The sequence below is a fragment of the Pyxicephalus adspersus genome, chromosome 2, assembly GCF_032062135.1.
Source record: "Pyxicephalus adspersus chromosome 2, UCB_Pads_2.0, whole genome shotgun sequence".
Taxonomy (NCBI): domain Eukaryota; kingdom Metazoa; phylum Chordata; class Amphibia; order Anura; family Pyxicephalidae; genus Pyxicephalus; species Pyxicephalus adspersus.
This window is the reverse complement of record NC_092859.1, coordinates 30,593,606-30,607,025: the sequence shown is the minus strand read 5'-3', so window position 1 is coordinate 30,607,025 and position 13,420 is coordinate 30,593,606. Positions and strand designations below refer to the sequence as shown.

General features: G+C 36.1%; 1 protein-coding gene across 8 annotated transcripts in view; it reads right to left on the bottom strand.

Annotated features, from left to right (window-relative positions):
• FGD4 (FYVE, RhoGEF and PH domain containing 4) overlaps positions 1-13,420 on the bottom strand; it is a 96,872-nt gene that overhangs the window by 28,413 nt on the left and 55,039 nt on the right. The gene's annotated exons all lie outside the window — the stretch shown is intronic.

The window sequence follows — 13,420 nt, the reverse complement described above, 5'->3', positions numbered from 1 at the left end:
GAGTACCAATGTACAAAAAGAAAAAAAACTAACTAAATTGTGCAGTTTTTGGTTCTATAATAACATATTCACCTAGCAATCTTCACCTTAAAGTGTTGGAAATGTAATGAGATTTGGAACACATAACACTGTCTGCAGGAACATCAGGAGGAGTAATATGTGAGTTGGGATAATATTTAAAAATCAACAAGGTCACAAATAAAGGTAACATATATGTATGCTTGTATTTGTATTAACAAATATAATTGATACACAAAATGATGATATGTTTTGGCACCTGACCATCACACCTCCATCTTATCAAAGTTTGACATTTTCAGAAGAGATTGTGAGGTCATTTGTTCAAATGTAGATAGTGCCAAGATGAATTTGTCAATATGAGAAGGATACAAACACATTAATAAATTCACCAATCAATAAAGATTTAAGAAAGAAAAAAATGAAGGGTTATAGATTGGCCAAATCCAAGCCCTGATTAGAATAAAAAAGACATTTGCAATAAAGGAATATCACATGTAGGAGTTAACAATGATACCAGAGAGAGACCGGCATTACTTTTAACAGCATACTTCATTGGAAAGACCTGAAAACAGTCATTTAGGGGATTGTACATATACCTCTGGGTTTACAGCTAGGAAAAATGAAATATAGCCACTGGACCATCTGTGTAAAAAAAAGCTATGAAAATATTGGATTCCATATTCATATCTTTTAAAATTAAACTAAATGGGTAATTTGATATAAAATTTATCATTTTAATTATAAATAAATGGTCAGTTTATTGGTAAAACTTAGGAAGATTGGACAACTTTTTCTTAGCTTTTTAGAGTTGTCATTTTAGGCATGATAGTCTGAAGGATTGAAATTTATCATCTGCCTTAAATCTCTGTGTATAGTCCATATAATACCATACCAGTCCTTGTAGCAACTACCAATCACTTTTTTTTAAATGGTTGCTATGGGTAAATATATCCTACTTGCTGCCATTCTGCCAAAGCCCCAACAGGCCTTTTGTAGCCCAGCCCAAAGCAATTTTCTAATGAATTAATGATCAGAATATTCTTAACCACATGCTGCTGCCATAACACACAAACATAATACACACAGAATGGGAAACACAGGCTGAGGAGAAAAGCCAGATTTGCAAATAAGCAGGCCTGAGACAGCCATTTTTATGCATGGCTATTATCCCGGCTCCCCGGAGAGAGGAGCAAATGGTATTGTGCATTTTACAGAGGTTAATGGAAGTCCCTTTAGACTTTGCTCAGGGACAGCTAATCCCCTTTAAGGGGAAGTCCTTCACTTCCGGAGCACCATCCTTTAAATTATAAATTGAACGGTGTGCGGACAATAATGGATTATTGAACGAACTAGGAAAACAAAAAACATATTTCCAAAGCTCAAAAGTGACGTTCTAGAAATGTGCATCATCTGGCTATTTTGGCAAACTAAAGGCTGAACAGGAACACGTATGCAGGTTAGAAGTTGTCACCCTAACTTACTAAAAGACAGTACTATTTCAAGTATTTTCCTACTTGGCCTTTTTTACTATATCTCAACTGATCATCCAGCAACTAAAGCTGAATATAAAAATAAAATGTTGTGTGCTACTTCCCCCTCCTCCTGGATTGTAAGCTCTATGGGGGCAGGGTCCTCTTCTCCTGTGTCACTGTCTGTACCTGTTTGTCATTTGCAACCCCTATTTAATGTACCGCGCTGCATAATATGTGGGTGCTATATAAATCCTGTTAATATTATTAACAAAACGCATGCAATATTTACAAATCAATATCCTCTAGGGAGCAGCAGCCTACAGTATGTCATTTTCTTGTGACCAGAAGGTGCTTAAGGCAACTAAGCAGCAACGCGAAAACGAGAAGTTATCACCAAACTATTATCACACTAGTGACGTCTAAAAAAAGATTTACAAGAAATGGTTATGGCCCTGAGAAAGAGGATGCATTCTGGTGCCTTCATCACTTTGCAGCACACAATATCCTGTATTACTGTACACAAACCCTGCATTTTAAAGGGTGCAATATGACGTCAGTGGAAGATACCATTGAAGTCTATCAAACTTCAGAAACTTTTCCTAATGCAGGTAAATGTTGTTGATTTGTATGTATGCCCAAGCCATGGCTACAAGTCACAGGTGCAGCACATAGTATTAGCAATTATTGTAAACCCTAATTAAATGCGGTTGCATTTATATTAAATCTTTATATTAAACAATTCTTCCTTTTCTTAAAATAAAATACTTGTTTTCACCATCAATTATTCTTTGTTTCTTTTCAGTAATCCTTTTTTTCTGCATGTTTCCAGTTTCAGGGCCGGTTTTAATGATGGTGACAACACGGCACCATTCCTGCCCAATGTGTTTTTAAAAAGCCATTTTGTAGCCTCCATGAGGATGAAACACAACTGAGATACAGGAACAAGGCGTTGTCATCAGGAGATGTTTAAACAAAGACCTTTATGGCAGATTTACCAGCCTTTGTCAATGAATGCTGCTGATTTAAAATATTGGAAATGACTTGTAAAACTAAAAGTAAAATAATGGCCTTTTTTGGTTAAAATAAAGCCAGTGTCATTTTGATTTATCATTTATTGGACTATTGAGCTGTATGTAGATTTAATTTAAGAAAAGGACAAATACACAGCACAGAGATCGCCATTATCTCATTCATCTTGTGTTTAGCAATACTAGCTCTCTGCTTTTCTGCCTTCCTCTCCAATGTCAGCTATTTATATCTCCAATATAATCATGTGGATTTGTGAACATTTGTTTATCTTACGTATATCAAGGTTTTGTATAGGTTGCTGGGCTGTAGCACCAGTTCTATGAGGGCAAGGATGAAAAAGGTTGTACTATCATAACAATAAATGTAGCTGAGCTTTAGGATAGTAATTAGATACTCACATATATTGTTGACAGTTTTTCCCACCAAAGCCAGACAGTAGAATCGGGTTGATGACCTGACTTTTCTGTACAGTAGTAATGCTCCCTGATTACCTATCCTCTCCCAGTCTGTGATTGGCTGGGAAAAGAGCAGTAGCAAACTGATAAACTCCTCCTTCTGTTCTCCCAGTCAGCTTGTATGTACACAGCACACGTCTGGCCCCTGGTGAAGCCTCCCTACTTCCATTTTGAGCTCCGCTGTACTGAAGATTACAAGAGCATGCCAACGAGCTCAATGCACATATATAATAATAATTGTAATTAAAACCACTGAGCAAATAATGAACATATAACTGCATGAATATTTTTTTTTTAATTCAGTCTGATGTTTAGCTTTAAAAGTGACACTGTCATGAATGAAAGCCAAAAAGCACCTCAGAACACAATAGTGCCATTAGGGCAGATGGGAGGAAGAACAAAGCATGGACGAGACAGAAAAAAATTGGGAAACCCCAGAAGTGTGTCAGATGTGAAGATTCTTCTAGTTCTGCAGTAAGATTCCACAGATGGGTGCTGAATCAGGTATACATGGTCCTTTATTACAGGCAAATTTTTAGTTTAGGTTTTAATTGTTAGACAGGGTTACTTTAAAGTAGTTTTTACTCTTGTAAATCACTACACTTCTACCCAGTGTATAGCAGATCTTGCCCATAGTAGTCACTGCATTTACAAATGTTAACTTTGGAAATACATGTGGTTAAAAATTTCCTAAACTCAAAACAGTAAAAATGATCTTATATGGAACATCTTGATGTGTTAACTGTGCATGAACTGCAACCCGATTCATTGCCTCAAATTCCTCCTAACAAATAGCAGCACATTTCCTGTACCTACAGCCTTATACCGGTATATCTGCTCCAGTATGTGACTGCTAGTCTTACCAAAATTGATGTAATATTTAATAATGTCATGGCTGTACTACTTTCTGTTCTCTTTTCTGGAGAAGAAACTGTACCTGAGGACCTGCAGTAAAAGGATCTCCCTGCTTCTGCTTTATTTGATATGTGGATCTTTCACCTCTCCAGCTTCTTTTTTAAGATTACTCTCCCAGTCATAAGATCCCCGGTCAATGGTGTGCATTTCTGACATAGGAAAATGTCAGAGATGACCCCCCCCCCCCCCCCGCTGGGTACCAAGATGGGACCCCCTACACAGAAGCAGTGCAGAAGTAGGCATCCTAAGCTAGTAATGTGAAAAATCAGCTATTGGCAGCCTATACTAGGGGTTCTGCCAAAACACATGGGACACTCCCAGCATTGAGCTATAGGAAGTCTTTGATTTAGCATTTAGACAGGTGGAATGAGAGATAACTTTATTGTTGGGATTTATACTTTTATAATTACATGGATATTGGATATAGAGATAATAAAGGGGTTCTTCTCCTTTAGAATGAAGAATATTTGCTCTCAGTTCATCTTTGCATTATGGCACTCACTAGGATGGAGCTTTATGTTGAACTTGTGCATATTTATAAATCCACCACATTGAGGACATTTAGATGAAGCCAATACTGATAACTAGTCCAATTTCCTTTGCTTGCCTTTGGTACAACATTCCCCAATTCAGAGCCTCTTTAGGACATACCACTAAAATGGAAACATTCTATAAACCAACCAAGCAAGCACATCTGGTATCTCTGTTGCAATAACCTAATCCCCAGCAACTTCTCCCCAGCCCAGGGTCAATTGGTATCTGGCTAACAGAAGCAATATGACATTACTTAATGTTAAGAAACTACAAAGAGTCTACTGTCACCAGTAAGACAGATCTAGACAAGCAGTTAGGGAAGAGGAATCCGTAAATCAGTAACCATTTTGATGATATCATCAAACATAAAGCAGTCCTTATATGTCCCATATTTCATATCCGTCTGTCTAATTACATACATACACACATATTCTGTCCTTTATACACAATCCTAATCACACACGTGTTTAAGTCAGAAAAGCAGTAGTATTTATACTTATCAAGAACTGGTCATCTTACTTTTAGATCAATGTCTCTTTCACATTCCTAACAGTTCCTCATTTCATTACCCTTCCCCTTTTTTTAAAAAACCCTCAAGGGAAATACAAATAAACAGCCTTTTTTTGTATTACGCTCATAACTAAAAAATAAAACTATTTTGTTTCTGAGATAAATATAAAGTGTTATATTTTATTATGTTGCACTCTCTTTGAGTGAGCAGGCAGAGCTCTTTTTACCTTTTGCAATGGTATTTTAGGCTCTCCTTTATTCTGCCACTTGTTTATAAAGCTCAGTAGTTAAAGTTGTAATTTACACAAGTAAACAAGTCAGAAATAACATTTCTCCCTGTCTTCTTCCCTTCCAACATCTCCACTTTTTAACCACTATATAAAATAATAACTTCACCATAGAACAAATGGGAGATGCCCTTCTGCATTTTCCCCACCAGAATTGAGCAGTGATCCTTAGGTGTCATTCATGAGCAGTCTGGTAAAGCCGATCGCTAAACAACATGGTGGGACAACTGTACTATCACTACATTTCCACCTGAGATAGTGTAATTGTGCTGATAACAGTTACTGATAACTCTTTCCAGAAAATGCTACCCTGTTTCCCCGATGATAAGACACTGTCTTATTTTTTTTTGAAGGCCAAAATATGCTCTAGGGCTTATTTTCAGGGGGATGCCTTATTTACCCATGAAGAGGCTTATTTTTCATTTTTACCTAAAAGGGGGGGGGCTGTCTTATTTGATGGCCCTGCCTTATCATCGGGGAAACACGGTAGTTTCCTTGTAATCCCATGGCTTTGGTACTTTCACTGGTCACTGGCTTACATCATGTATACTGACCTAAAACTGACTTTCAAAAATTATGTGTTTGTTGAAGGTCAGTGTCTCAACATATGGAAGCCAGAGTCAGCCAAGCCAATAGTATTTTCAGAAAGGATAAGAAATTGAGTCCTACATTCACATATTTCCTAGGTTAAGCAACAGATTCACCATAAGGCACAGCAGCCATTTTATGTAGACAACAAATCAGAAGAGTTGAGAGTTTTTAACAAGCTCTTTGATTTCTTCAAGGTAACTAAACTGTGCATGTAGCAGTTTTGTATGAAATTGCCCTTTAATTGGACACAAAGGACATTTTCTTTCTGCCAGTTGTAGATATTATATGCACCTGCAAAAAGGTAAAAGAAAACAAAAAAAAAAAGGCAGACAACGCATGTACAATAGTTAGGTCTCCTCCTTGCAAAGGATACAACTACTCATTTCCTAACAGTGTTCCAAGTGCAACAAATCTGTTACCACTACGGGCACACAGGGTCATAAAGTGCCATCTTTACTTTCCGCAACTGAACTTCTCAACCTAGAACACCTGTGGCCCTGCAAAGGACTCAGAGTTCCTATTTTACAGAGTGTTTCCTTTCTGCAAGTGTAGACAGAGGGGTGATCTATTGAATCCATTCTGTATGGCAGCATGAAAAATGAATCCAACGACAGTCTTTACTAATGCTTTGCCTAAATTTTTTTAGCTATTCATGCAAAAGTGCTCAACCAAAACCCCAAGTAAACTGATTTTAAATTAAAGAAAAATTCCAGGAGAAATCATCAAATAGTGTTTAAAGTCTTACTTTCTTTAAAATACAGCCATAGTCTGCGTAGAAAGGTCAATCTTCTGCACAGAAGGATCCTGTGTCCTGTGGCTCACTGTGTGGAAGTAGTGGTCACACTGCAGAGGTCCAACAACCCCATTAGTTTTTTTGTTTTTTCATTTAAAATTCCTAATGCAAAATCAATTATTTACTTAGTCTCAGGCTTTTATCTTTTATTTTGATGACAGCAGCTGCCCAAACCTTTGTTTAAAGCCTATCCAGTCTGTCCAATAATAAATGGAAGACCACCTGCACACAGATCTTGAAAAAAAAATGAAAAAAAAAAAACAATATGAATTATCCTTACAATTTAAATACACATTGCATTAACACACAACTTGTATATCGAAGTGCTAAAGAAGGACAAGTCACATAGAGCTGTGCAGTCACAGAAGCTTCTACTGAATATAAAGTAACAGAACACCTCTCTATTATGTCCTTATGAATTTAGTCCTATCATATGAAACTTTTATGTTCCTGCATGGAGTCTCTGCCCTGTTGGTTTCCATGTTAAATTGGAAAATAATGGGGAGAGTTTGAAATGAAAAGCGATACAAGAATTGGGTTCCCCATTGTCTTTTGCTGTACCAATAGAAAACTGCCTGCTGAGTCAAAAGGATGTAGGCAAAAACCTTGGGTAGTACACGAAGCAGTAAAATACTTAACATATTTACTAATTTTTGTTAACTGAATTTTACGTCAGGTTTTATGACATGTTAAAATAAATATGCTTTATTTGTAATGATTACACAATGTAACGGTTTTTGTGAATTAGCCAATGTTATGTTTCAACACAGATGATAAAATAATGAATACAGTGACAGATATTTAGACTGTACTACATCCTTTATAGCAGATATATATACCCAGTTAGGGTTCTGTGAAGGGGGGGCTAAACCAAGTGTTAGGAGTTCCTTAGTCAGTGGTATGATTGGTTCCGCAGTTGGCAGTGCAGGCCCTGCATAGTTCTGGTACATTGGAGACAGCCAAATGACCACCACTAATGTAAGCAAGCATGGTTTCCACTGAACAAATTGGTAATGGGGAACCTCTCATACAGACTATCAATGTGACAAGAAACTTTTCCTACAATCATCAGAGGGAACTTTTAAACATTTTCACTGATCTCCACTGATAAGTGCTATTCTACAGCCAACAATCAATAAAACAGGCGAAGTAGCCATGAAATGAAAATGTACGTTTAATGCTAAACTGATTATCAGACCTATATAATGTGCCTAACGGAGAGGATTTTTTTGTGACACACCTTCACATCGTTCAGCATCAACTTCCTTTTCAGCTCTTTGAAATATCAGATTCACAATGATTTCAGTCTGAACAGGGTACACATGGCTATATATTATCCAGCATATGATTGACTGTAATTCCCACCATATCAGATCAATATCTGCCTAGGGGTTGTATCTCAATGCAAGGTCACTCGTCCATCTAAATAGTACTCACCAGGAAGGCAAATCTTTCCCAGCCCAGGCAGTTCCAGGCTACATCTTACTGATCATGCCAATGTACTGCAGAATCAGAACTTTTGCTTTGGATTCCCCAAAACCCTTATTTCAAGGGTATTTCCGTGGTGAAAAAGGTTGAGAAAAGCTGATCTAAAGATTCAACATACCGCTGAATATTTATCCATAAATACATAAAAAATTTACTGACATCTCACCAAATTATACAAGGGTGAATGCTGACAGCAAATATCCATAAATCCATCAAAGAGAGGGTGATTAGATTCCCAAAGGTTTATTAAATATGCCCTACAGCAATAAAAATGTACAGCAAATCACCCAAGGACAGAATAATCACATCTTAAGCAAGATTATGGTAAACCTCATATCAAAAAATAAAATCCAGTTCAAATAAAAAAGCAAAGTATTTTTTTACCTTATTTTGCAGCAACCAGATTTACCATAAAATATTTTTATCATGTAACAATAAACTTTCTACTGGAATTTACCGAACTAAATTTATCCAGAGCTAAATTTGCCTTAAATAACAATCCCCAGACAATCCTAATTCGAGCGTGGGAAAGTTATATTTCATGCTTGTAAGCAAATATTTTAGATGTATTTATGAGTGACTAAGGAAAGACACCAGCGTTCTGCAAAACCCAATCCCACAAGGGATTAAATGACAAAACACCTTCTTGGTTTACAAAACTCACCTATATGTAATGTAGCATTACTAGGAGACATTGACATGCAGGTTTATTTACCAGAACCTAAATAATAGCAGATAGGGTAGCACACAGTAACCAAATGCATTAGTCAACCCAGCATAGCCAGTTTCATGGCCGATTCGTTGCTGTTGCTAAATGTGCATAGAGACATCTAGGGACAGATGGTGTTACAAACACAATCTGACCTTTATAATACTGGTCAATATACAACTTTAAAGATCCCTATTTGTGAAAAAAAGGGACATATTGCCATGCATCGTTCAATGGTAGAATCAATAAAAGATAACTCAAATCAATGATCAATATAATTCTACTTCCAAGCCATATGTGGACAGGGCGTCATTTGAAAAGTGATTAGGCGAGTTCTGTTTGTTTGTTGATTAAAGATTAAAATGCTTTTTGTGTTGTAAACACTTAATACAACATTGTTTGGTGACAACATTGGTGACTATGGCATGACTTCTATATAGATAAAATGGAGTGAGATAGTGTTGTCACCTTAGAAGTGTGCTACCGGTTGAATCATTAAGAGAAAAAAAAGTGAGGAAAACCTAAAAAACAAAGCTAATGCAGCGCCCACATCTAAGGACTAGAAAGCTGCTATTGTTATATTGTTATGTATTACATTTTTGTTTATGGTTTAACATGCACATAAAAGATGAATAGAGACCAATCACCAATCTCATATAATATATATATATATATATATATATATATATATATATACATATATATATATATACAGGTAATATGTAGAGATTCCCCCAAGTTAAAGCAATGGAGGAAGAGGAGCACCTAGATGCCTGCATTGGGTCAGTATTATTTGGCGTTTTGGCAATAACAATAACGGATTGAAAATGAAATAAAAAGGCCTTTAATTAACATTATTAATACACGTGGAGGTGTTTAAGCAGTTACATTCATTTAATTTCTTTTTTTTTACCAAAATCAATGTAATCCCTAATTTTTAGGCCAATATCAACAGCATGTTATAAAAATAACAATTTATTAATATTTACATTAAAAGGCTTTTTCCAATACATAAAACCACATAAAAATCATTATTATTACACACAATATTCTCTCCTATCAGAGTGTCCCTCTGGGACGGATAATTTAAAATGTTATCATATAACCAGGTTTATTTTATCCTTTATCCAGGTTTGACTCCACAAATTTAAAAACCTAATGAGTAAGGAAAATTCTATTTCTTTTTTTGACTTAATTACCCACAAGAATACTTGTTCTTGGCCTTTAACAAGAGGTTCATTTCAGTTCAGATGGCTGGCTGAAGAATGAGCAAAACATTCCACAAACCCCACCTCGGACAAGCTTGCAGTCAGCTGGAACTGAAGATCAATCTGTGGTAGAATTTGTTTACTTTCCTGCACAGGCAATCATTTCTTCACTATTTGCCTAGTATATGATATTTTATTATTGTTATTAACTTTTCTTAGTAAAGCACCAACTTAGTTCTGGGTTCCTAAAATTGGTTTGGTTGCTTCTGGCTCAGAAACTAAGACATTAGTATTAGGTACTTTAATGTAACATTTTACCCAAATCATGAAAAAATATAAACTTGGTAAATTTATTCATGTTAAGTGTATGCAGAATATAATTATTCAGGCATCATCCTTGGTGAACATCTCCTTCTTGACCTAAGATGCCAGCTCAGATGACACAATAATATACATTGTGGTGCCAGTGCTATGTCTACAAATATTAATATTAATATTATTGGAACACTGTATTTATATAGTGCCGACATATTACGCAGCACTTTACAAAGTCCATAGTCATGTCATTACCTGTCACCCAAAGGGGCCCACAATCCAATGTCACATGTCTTAAATACAGTCTAAGGTAACTTTTTTGGGGAAGCTAATTAATCTAATTGCATGTTTTACCCGGAGGAAACCCACACAAACACGGGGAGATCCTGCAAACTCCATGCAGATAGTGCCGTGGCCGAAATTCAAACCCGCGATAAATCACTGCAAAGGCCAGAGTGCAAAACCACTGAGCCACCATGCTGCCCAAATAGTTGTAATAAGTAGCACATTGGATTGGAAAAAGTTGTATAAATAATAGTTACTAAAACAATAGGAGAGAGAGCCATACCTGTTGGAGCTTTCAATCTGAATTACAGTGAATCAATGCTTGCTCCAGCTAGAAGCAGACTGAAAACATCATCTCAGCTTGGGAGAAGTAACTGAAGGACAGCTTTTTTAATGCTAAAACTTGGAACTATTTTGATGGACACTGTTGACCTATAGGGTGACATGCTTAGAAATCATACACTGATACACTGATATTTATTTAACCACGAAAGGTTAATGTAAAGATTCCAGATACAAAGGATTTGATTGGCGAGTTGGAATGCAAGAGAAGAGTGCTGGTACAAAGAATTTTTTAATGGTCTAATAAAGTGCATGGGTAGAGTCCGAGTTTGAGGGACTTTACTTTCTTGCTATCAAACTGGTTGTAAAACAGCTGCAGGATACAGACTTAAGTTAATGTCGATATACAACCAATGGAAAATAACTATTCACCTTTCTGATCCAATTAAACCTGATTTATTGCTATGGTTTATTCACATCACTGACATTCACGGTGCTCATTCATTTCTATTTTCCCTTAAAGGGACAAAAAAAATGCTTAAATCTCCTTTTGTACAGAAGTGCATCAGAGGAGAATAACATTCTGAAATTCCATTAGCAAGACAACATTTTAAAGAGTATAAGAACTGCTAGCTTCAGGGAAAAATATTTCAATCCAGCCAAATAAAAGCTTCCCATTCCCTTCAGAGACTGTATTTTATCTTCTGGTTCTGAAGATGTGATGAGCAAAATACACAGCACAGTAATCTCTCATCAATGCACAGCTCTCCAACTTCAGTGGGGTCACTATAGGAGCTTGGAGCTTCCTGCACAGCTGGACTAAGAAAATGTTTTAGCAGCTAAAAATAATCACTTTGAAGTAAGATTGCTGAAGACACAAACATATAAAGCTGATAACTCACACCTATCGCAGACCGGAAACTGTAATCCTACATATATTTTATTTTCCCTGCTTTGAAAACAAAAAAGAAATATATTGTATGGTAGCAAAGGAGGAGGTTAGGTGAGCATAAGATAGCGGACACATAGGTAGAGCTTTGTTTTCTAAGAATTGGACACAGGCCTGAAGTGTTCTTCATTTTTACAAATCGGATTACCACTTTTATCCTGCTATACTTAAAGGTAAACAGATTTCATACAGTGGTAAACCCATATTTACCCTAAATTGGTAATAAAATGCTCATTCACTTGAATAGGGTAACTGATCACCACTTTTCCTAGCTGCAATGGTCATTTTAAAATGGAGGTAAGTGGCCTTTAGATTTCATAGTGGCTGATCACCATTAAAAGTAGAAAAGTAGAGATTGTAGTTTTTAAAACAAATGCCACTGCACCCCTGTGGTGGGGTAAATGCTACCTGGAAATCTATGATGTGGAGATCAGGGTAAATGTTACTATAAAGACTGTTTATTGAGACAGCCATACATTAAAAAAATTTATATAAAAAGAGGCAATTTTTTTCAGCTGATCGTAACTTTCATACATATTTGTGTATGTGTAATGCAACTTAGTTTTGGTTCACCTCTTAAATAGCCTTCAAATGTGAGAAAGATCAGTAAAGCACAAATAATATGTAACACAGCAAAGCAGACCGGTCTATGAGTATAATCTGAAAAAATGTAATGATCCCTTTGAAGTAATAAATGATAAACTATACATTGCCTTTATAAAGATTAGCATACACTGATGAGCCTATGTACATCAGGTTGATTTCATTCATGTTTATCCAAATACAAAGTGCTGAAGAGACTACACTTTCCATTTTGAAAAGAATTAAAATCAATATTGATCATCTAAATTAATATTTAACCTTCTCTGTAAATAAACATGAAATGCTGCACCTTTCTTTGTAATATGGGAAATTCCACATCCATTTGATGCCCAGCCAGTGCCAAGCTAATACTCGTGTATATACTGCCAGCGAAGACTCGTGACTGTGGTGGCACATAACAAGGTAAAGGACTGTATATGATAAGGAATGGCACATTTAAAGCCTTGGCTAAGCCGACACTCTTCTGCATGCCGTTCGGCAGAAGGCCAAAAAGCGATAGCTGTTCATACAAATATTTCACCACAAAAACAAGCAACAAATTACTATTTGGATTATTGCTTTTACTATTATTGTTATTTTAGATTCAGAAGCCGATAATAGCAAGAGAACAGGTTTAAAATATATGTCAGAACTAGCTATAAAACAAAACATATGCAGTATGTTTCTTCAAAAAAGTCTTTAAAAGATTAAATGTTCATCTGCATGAAATGCACTTATCTCCTAATACATGATGTGGGCTAACAACACAGCAATTCTGTGGACTGATTGCTGTGAGTTCTGCCCAGTTCCCTTTTGTAAACTACTAAACCACTTCCAATATTAGATGTTAACATAAAAGTGGGATCATTCTGTGGTCTCAAGTTAATGATTCTGAAAGTTAGACAGGAATACCTGAAGGTTACTGGCGTGTAATTACTTTAAAGTCTTTTAGGTCTTCATTTGACTAACTAAATGTAAAATATGTAGGTTTATTG